Consider the following 9556-nt stretch of genomic DNA (forward strand, 5'->3'; position numbering starts at 1 on the left):
CGTTCACGGATTCAAACGATCTTCTCCGTTGTCTCCCTTATGATCTCGGGGCTGGTGAGAGTGCCGTCAGGGACTTGCCCCTTTGCTAGTTGCGTGTCACCCACTTCAGCCCAACACAAAGGTGATCTGCACTTGCGGCCATAGAGGGCTTCGAATGGAGCAACTCCAATTCTAGTGTGATAACTATTGTTGTATGAGAATTCGACGAGGGGTAAATGGGCATCCCAAGCTTTACCAAAGTCTATCACGTAATCTCTCAACATATCCTCCAATGTTTGGATAGTTCTTTCACTCTACCTGTCGGTCTGTGGGTGGTAGGCCGTACTCATGTCCAACCTAGTTCCCAGGGATTTTTGTAGTGACTTCCAGAACCATGAGGTGAATCTACTATCCCTTTAGGAGATAATGGATATTGGTACTCCTTGCAGTTGCACGATTTCTTTAATGTATGTTCTGGTCAGTTTCTCCATTTTGTCTGTCTCTTTTATTGGTAGGAAGTGCGCAGATTTGGTTAACCTGTCAACAATCACCCAAATGGTGTCTAGTCTACCTGTCGTCTTGGGTAACTTGGTGATGAAGTCCATGTTTATCCGTTCCCACTTCCACTCTGGTATTTCTGGTTGTTGTAGTAAACCCAAGGGCTTTTGATATTCTACCTTGACCTTGGCACAAGTCAGGCACTTGCCCATGTAGGTAGCGATTGCAGCTTTCATGTTTGGACACCAATAATGTTTCTTGAGATCCATATACATCTTATCTAAACCAGGATGAACGGAGTATCGAGTCTTGTGAGCCTCATACATGACAACATTTCTGAATCCTCCGAACTTTGGTGTCCAGATCCGATCCATGAGATAATGAGCTCCATCCCCCTTGACCTCTATATTTTTTTTTCCATTCCTCTCAAGGATTCTTCCGAGACATTTTCGGGTTTCAAGGCTTCTAGCTGGGCCTCTTTGATCTGGGTGGATAGATGCGAATGGATGTCATGGTTAACGACTTTACTCGATGGCATGAGTATTCTTTTCGGCAGAGAGCATCTGCTACTACGTTGGCCTTGCCTGGATGATAATGAATTTCACATTCGTAATCGTTTAGTAGTTAAACCATCGTCGTTGCCTCATGTTGAGTTACTTTTGATCAAAGATGTGCTGGAGGCTTTTATGGTCCGTGAAGATCGTGCACTTCGTGCCATAAAGATAGTGTCTCCAGATTTTCAAAGCAAATACTACGACCCCCAATTCAAGGTCATGCGTGGTGTAGTTAACTTCGTGAGTCTTAAGTTGTCTCGAGGCATAGACAATGACCTTTCTCGGTTGCATGAGCACACACCCAAGACCCTGATTCGAAGCGTTGAAATATACCATAAAGTCATTAGTTCCTTCTGGAGGAGACAAGATCGGGGGGCTACATAGGGCTTGTTTTAGTGCCTGGAAAGCAGCTTCTTGTTTTTACTCCCAGTTGAAGGTCACTCCTTTTTGCGTCAAGGTAGTGAGTGGCTTAGTGATCTTGGAGAAGTTCTGAATGAATCTTCTGTAGTAACCAGCAAGGCCTCCCGTCGGTGTTCTTGGTGCTTTCCAGTTCTCGATTGCCTTGATTTTGGAGGGTTCCACATGTATTCCCTCTTTGCTGACCACATGACCCAAGAAGTCCACCTCTCGGATCCAAAATTCTCATTTGGAAAACTTGGCGTATAGTTTCTCCGTCCACAATGTCTCCAGGATTTGTCGTAGATTTTGACTATGCTCTTCCTTACTTCGCGAATAGATCAATATGTCATCGATGAATACTATGACAAATTTATCTAAATAAGGTCGGCATATCCGGTTCATCAAGTCCATGAACACAACTGGTGCATTTGTCAATCCGAAGGGCATCACCAGGAATTCGTAGTGACCGTAGCGAGTCCGAAACATTGTTTTGGGAACATCCTCCTCCTGGACACGTATTTGGTGGTAACCCGACCTCAGATCGATTTTTTAGAAGTAGCACGCTCCCTAGAGTTGGTCGAATAGGTCATCGATTCAGGGTAGAGGATATCGGTTTTTGATAGTGAGTTTGTTCAACTCACGGTAGTCAATGTACATGCGAAACAATCCGTCTTTCATCTTAATGAACATAATTGGTGCTCCCCAAGGTGAGAAGCTTGGTCGGATAAATCCTTTGTTCAACAGTTCGCTTAGTTGACTGGATAATTCCTGCATTTTGGACGGATCCAATCGATATGGGGACTTGGCTATGTGGGTGGCTCCAGGAATTAAGTTGATTCGGAATTCGACTTGTCGCACAGGAAGTACTCCCGGAAGGTCTTCGGGGTATACATCGGGAAAGTCTCGGACTTTCGGAATATCCTTGATATCCTTTACTTCCTTCTTCTTGTCAACAACGTGTGCTAGGAATGCATGGTACTTCTTACGCATATAGGTCTGAGCCTTAATGCACGAGATGATTTTTAGACTTGAACTAGGTTTGTCGCCGTAGATTACGAGGGTCTCGTTGTTCGGTAAGTTGAGTCGGATTGTTTTTTCGTAACATAAGATATCTACGTGGTGAGGACTTAACCAATCCATACCAACGATGATGTCGAAACTCCTTATTGTGACCGACATTAAATCGATTTGAAATGAATGATTACTAGAGTTAACGTGCACCCGATGTATACATCTTTAGTGCTTTAAGTTTTACCATTTTCCATTTCTACGGTAAATATTTCGTTGAGTGCTTGTGGTTTTTGGTTGAGTATGTTTTTAAATTTGTGGCTTACGAAACTCGTCTCCGTACCACTATCGAAGAGTACGCATGCATAAGAGTTATTGAGAAGGAACGTACCGGTAACCACCATGGGATCCTTCAGGGCTTCCTCGTGCCCTAATGTCAGAACTCTTCCTGTACCCCCAACATTTCTGTTATTGGCTTTTGGGCATTCCCTCCTGAAGTTCCCCGTTTCTCTGCACCCGTAGCATGTTCGGCTTACTCCGGTAGTTGTGGTTGGGACTGTCTGTTGGGCTGACTCTTTACAAAAACGGACAGTGTGTCCTTTCTTGTTGCAGTTTGTGCAATGCATTTCTCGACAATCCCCAACATGGTGGAAGTTGCACTTGTTACACTTGGGTAAGGTTCGAGCATATTGCTTTGTTGGTGCTGGGGCGGCCGGGATAGTGACAGTGTGGGCTGCCATTATTTGTTGTTTCTTGGCGGGCTCGTGCGTTGATTTACCCTTCCTCTTGTTCCAGGGTCTTGTCTTGTTGTCACTCCCTTTTGCCGGTTCGGGGATGGGCATCATGAAGCCATGGCGGACTCCGTGATCTACTAGCGTTCGTGTCAAGCATTTGGCACTATCAAAGGTAGAGGGTTTTGAGGCTATGATATTTCCTTGAATCTGGGGGGATAGTCCCCAGAGGTACCGTTCCACCTTTTTGCTTTCCGGGGTGACCATCCCATGACAAAGCACTGCCAAGTCACTGAACCTCATGGTGTATGCTGTTATATCAGAACCTTCCATTGTGAGGCTCCATATTTCTTGCTCCAATTTTTGTATTTCACCCCTTGGGCAATACTCTGCTAGCATCATGATTTTTAGGTCCTCCCAGCTCAATGCGTTAGCCACGGGGAGTGTTAGTTATTTGACGTGGCCGTTCCACCAAGAGAGGGCCCCATCGGTGAATGTGCAAGCTGCGAATTTAACTTTACTTTCTTCTGGACAGGCACATATTTCAAATACTGACTCAGTCTTCTCAAACCACCTCGTCAGGGCGATGACACCTCCGTCGCCATAGAATGCTTTGGGTTTGCAGTTCGAGAAGTCCTTATAGGAGCATCCTCTTGGTCGACCATGTATGTCACCTTGGTTAGAACTATTATTACCAATTCCAGCTCCAGAGGCACCATTGGAGCTAATCTGTGCTATAGCAGCGGTTACAGCAGCTGTCACAGTAGTATCCATTTGAGGTGGTGGAGGTGGTGGCGGTGGTGGTGCTGCTGTTGTTGTGTTGATGAAACGTCTGTTTGATCTTCGTGGAGGCATACTTCTGCCATAAAGATCAAAGATGGAATGACGATAAGTTTTCAATAGTGATTACACGTCGAGTGCTAACGGACTAGATTATTTTAGTTCCATTTGTCTTATGTTCCAACTTTAATGTATTGTGTAAGCAACTCGTGATGGAAGTCTACTATGGTAAGTTGAGCGATTAAAATACATGAATTTAATAGTGACATTCCAATGAAATAAAATGCTTGTCAATTTCATTGATATATTTTAATACATAGTGCTACAATACATCAATGTAAATGGAAAATTTTGACCTTTTAAGCAGGTCTACAATACATCAATGTAAATGGAAAATTTTGACAGCATACCGACTCCCAGGAATAGTGTAATCACTTATTTGTAGGGTCGTACTCACATACAGGAAGAAAAACACCTAATCTATAACAAAACATGAGTAGTACAAGAAACTACTCGTGGCGGCTGGTCTTCTGTGGGTCCTGAGATGAAGTTATGAAGGTCTGCATTTCCTTCATTCGGTGCTCAGCCTCAAATACATGCCTCTCCATTATGGCGTGGTGTTCCCGATATTCTCTCATCTCAGCCAGAGTCGCAGTAACTTCCCTCTGAAGGGCCTCAGTATGATCCCGGGTCCGATCATGATCTTCGTCCAGACGACGAAGACGGACTACGGTTACTTCGGTAGTAGCACTAACCTCCATGATATGGTTAGCGGATGCTCTTGCTTGTTCGCGATGATGAGCAATGCGACGGACTAGAAAGGAAGAGCCCTGTCTGCTGAACCCCCTCGATTGAGGTTGTAGAACCCTCGTTCCATACCATAGGGCGGCCATTGTCCCTGCTCTTGGCTCCATCTCTTCAAGTCTACTGCCCATTAAGGCGTCGGTCCATCGAAGTTCCGTCTAGGGTTTTGGATGACTTGTGGTGGGTTGTACACTTCGGGTTCCGAGTCGGTGTCTTCCTCGACTTCTTCTTCGTCCTCTTCTTCTGAAATCTCTTCAGAGTCCTCCTCTGGATCTTCCACGATCCAACCTTCATTCCCTTGGTTAGGAGGGTAGGGATCTCCGGGTAAGTGGAATCCTGCCATAGAGTCTATTCGAGAATAAGGGTAAGAGGCACATAGAGAATTTAAGTGTGTGTGTTTAATGTATCATAAAATACTCCTATAGTATTTGAAGTTTAGAAGTTCTTTGTATGGTTTGTTGGTAAGTTTAGACTCATTGATCACTACGACCATTCCTCGACATACCTTAATCAGATCCTGGATAAATATAGTTGATCATGCTATATTCATCCCAAATCTGATTTCATATCCCGAGACCTACTCGTAGTGTTCAACTTAGCTTAATACCTATTGTTTTGTTATTGTTATGCCACCAAACTCTTAAGTATGCTTGTACTTATACTTTTATAAAAATATCATAATATTTTAAAGTATACTTGTACGAAAATGTTACGTCAGAGAGTTTTTGTCCCATTGTATTTATAGTTTGTATATCTTATGTGGTTCGATATACTTAGTTCACAATAAACAATGCTCTGATACCAACCTGTCACACCCCCAAACCAGGATGGCGGAAACGTCCGGGGGTGGATGACTTTCATGTATTGTATCATATCAATTGAATAATAGTAAAGAAAGCAAACAAAACCATCATATATATATATATATATATATATATATATATATATATATATAATTGAAAAAGTTACATCATTGTATGAATTACATGTTTCAAAAGTCAATTACAATATGATGTCAAAATGATTTGTTTGATGCCTTAGCGTCCCATCCTCAAAAGATAGTGGTTACCTGTTTCACTGGTTCCCTGAGAATACAAGTTGTTTGAAAAAGTGTCAATAATTAAGTTGGTGAGTTCATAAGAGTTTATATGAAAAATTGTAAACCTTTCCGTGAAAAGATATCGTGTTTGTTTCCAGAAAATCAGATATTTTCTAATAAATGAAATGTAAGCCGTTTACTTATAAAATGATAGTGTTTATTCCAGAAAATCCAATATTTTTCGTAGAAATGAGTTGTAGTCTTAAATGTTCCAAGACCGAAATGTATCAGTGTTTTCCATACTTAAAGTAGTAATATGTAGTTTTATTCGTGTATAAAACCATTGGAAGAAAAGTGTTTTCGTGTAAAATGTACGTATAGTCATTTCCCAATGTGAGTTTTCATAACCGTGGTTTTAAGATGCAGTGCTTGCCTCGTCGTTCTTCAGGCACCGAGTTATTTATGACATTTGTCACCCATAACCTGCCGGTATGACTGTAGCTAGTAGTCAGGGTGTGGGATCATCAGTCCCATATAGATCTATACACAAGTATCACGCTCTCGTATCGGAGATTCCGGTTATAATACATGACTTTCGTGCATACCTCAGTTAGGTACGTTGAAGACAATGTCTCAAAAATTTATTCAACGAGTGTATGTGTTTTTGAAACGAAAATGTATGTATACGTAATTATCCCATCTTTCCAGGATAATAATGAAAATGACGTAAGACAGTTATATATGTACTTTATAAAATTTCACCATTTGCTCAACGGGTTACAAAGGGGTAAAGTTTCGTAAACTATATTTGTAAAGTTTTAACGAGATAGACGTTTTGTACAATATATATATATATATATATATATATATATATATATATAAGGAAAAATGTAATGTATTTTTGTAACCGTTTTTCGTATTTTTACATTTTGTCAAAACGTTGCATGTAAAAATATGCGAAATCGTTAGTAAAGCTGTTCCACGTATTTAACGATTTTCGTAAGAATAACATATTTAAATGTTTGCGTTTTAACGTAATTTTCTTGTATGTTACTTGTATCCCCCCCTAAAACATAGAAAAAGTCTTGAAAAATATAGGGGCATGAACTCACCTTATGTATAGTCGCGGTTAGATAACGGGATAAACACGGGAATCTTCAAGTTTTGAATACGAGAAGCTAGTCGTATCCTAGTAGTTTAATCACATAATAATGTGTGAATATTTGATTTAACAAGGAAGTGTTTGTAAAACACTAGATAATAAGAACTTACAATGATTTCTACGGAAATAGATTGAAGAATAATGCTCCAGGGGATGTTTGATCTTTGAGTTTTGGAAAGAAATGAGGTTTGATATTTGATAGAGAATAGAAGTGATTATGTTACTGTGAATGAAAAATGGATCCTATTGATGCATTATATATGAAGGAAGGGTGAAGTGAAGTGACAGTGAGTTGATGTTTGCATTGGAAGGTGTACTTATCACCTTGGGAAGGCATTTTCAACCAACAAAGTTGCACATTAGTGGCCAAGTGGTGATTAAAATAATATAATGTTATGAAAATATGTTCTAAGCTTCACATTTGGTCTAAAATAGGAGTTTATAGCGTCTAAGTTATGAAAAATACGAGTTTTAGGAAATTTCGGACGTCAAAATCTCTTAAAATGGCGAAAAAGTCCGAAATGGCCAAAGTTCCGGAGTGGCTCCGAAGCTGCAAGGGGTTCCGGAGTCAAACTGCAGCTTCCGGAGCCGATTATCAAATTCCAGAGTCGAGGTGCAGAGTCAGCAGGTCCGGAGTGGATTGGTCTGCCGAGAGGGCGAGGCTTCCGGAATGCGAGAGTGTCCGGAGTGGGAAGGTTCCGAAACAGAAGGGAGGTCCGAGATGCGAGATTTCCCTGTTCCTTAGAAGGTCCGAAGTCAACCAAAAGTTCCGGAGTCAACAACAAGTTCCAAAGTCAGCCTTCATGTTCCGGAGTCAAGTGACTAGTTCCGAAGTTAGTCTTTAAGTTCCGAAATGGACTTACTCTTTTCGGTTTTCTACTCTCGTATTGGGCTGTTTTCAACTAAGGAAGGGATGGAATGATGTTGGTTTTTATGAGAAAAGTTGAAAGAGATTTGAGAGAGATTAGGAGAGATTTGAGAGAGAGATGTAGAGAGATTTGAGATAGAGAGAGCTTAGGGAGATGATGTTTGTAGCTTTTCTTATGGTTTTTCCCCGTAGTATTAGGTTTGTGAACTCCACTACGCCGTGTTATGAGTGTTCTTTATTCCCAAAGGACACATAGTTGTGTTTTATCGAGCTGTTATGTTTCTCACCTTATTTAGGGTTCAGACAGTTGAACATATGAAACTTCCGAATTATACTTTATATTAAAATAGCAAGTTATACATTAGGAAACATAGTGTAATCCCTAACATACTAGTACTAGTTGACTTTGTTTGACCATAGTTGACGGTTGTCACACATACTAGGTCCTCAAGTAATGGATCCAAAGGAAAGACCAATTCTGAAGCTCCCCCCGCCTCTGATCCTAAGGAGGCTACTTGCTTCTATTGCCATGAGAAAGGGCATTGGAAACGAAGCTGCCCCAAATACTTGCAAGACGTAAAGGATTGCAAGGTGAAGCCAACCTTTGAAGGTATTTACATTTTCTTATCTAAAAACTCATCATATTCTAATTCTTGGGTCCTTGATACAGGATGTGGTTTTCACATTTGTTCTGATTTGCAGGGGCTAAATACAAGTGAGGATGTGGAGCATGAGAGAATGAACCTAGTCATGGGTAATAGGATATTATCACCTATTACCAAGATTGGTGTTTATTCTTTAATGCTTAGTAGTGGGTTATGTTTAGATTTGAACAATTGTTGCTACTCTTCAGAGATGACTAGAAACATCATTTCATTTCATGCTTTATATAGAGAAGGTTTTAGAGATTCTTTTGATAATGAGAATGGATCTATTTATGCTTATAAAAATGGTGTATTTTATTTTGAAGCATTACCTTGTGATGGTGTGTATGAATCTGTGATGGTTGTAGATAATTTAGGTAATAGTGTTCTTCAAATTGATTCGTCTAATGGTTTAGACAAAGCATGATTGTGCCATTGTGGTCTTGGACATGTCAACAAGAAACGCATTGCCGAACTCCAAAAGGATGGAGTGTTGGAATCATTTGACTTAAGGTTAGATGATACATGCGAGTCTTGTTTACATGGAAAGATGACTAAATCGCCTTTCACTAGTTCTTGTGAAAGAGGCAAAGGATTGTTGGATCTCATACACACAGTTATGTGTGGGCCCTTTAGATCCACCACAAGGGATGCAAATCGATTCTATGTGAGAAACCTTTGAAAATTTCAAAGATTTCAAACAATAAGTCGAGAATCAATTGGGCAGGAAGATCAAGATGCTCAGATCTGATAGAGGTGGTGAGTATCTTAGTATCGATTTCCACGACTACCTCAAGGAATGTAGAATAGTTTAACAATTGGCACCTCCTAGGATACCACAACTTAATGGTGTGGCTGAGAGGCGTAATTGAACATTTTTGGACATGGTTTGTTCCATGATGAGTCGAGCTTCACTTCCAATCTCATTCTGGGGGTATGCCTTAGAGACTGCCGCCCACATTCTGAATCTTGTCCCAACAAAGTAGGTTGCCAAAACACCTCATGAGATGTAGACAGGGAAGGTTCCCTCGTAGGCACATATCAAGGTTTGGGGTTGTGAAGCTTTCATTAGACGAGAGACTCACGACAA

This window comes from Lactuca virosa, chromosome 4 (assembly GCF_052849685.1).
Source record: "Lactuca virosa cultivar CGN04683 chromosome 4, Lactuca_virosa_CGN04683_v6, whole genome shotgun sequence".
Taxonomy (NCBI): domain Eukaryota; kingdom Viridiplantae; phylum Streptophyta; class Magnoliopsida; order Asterales; family Asteraceae; genus Lactuca; species Lactuca virosa.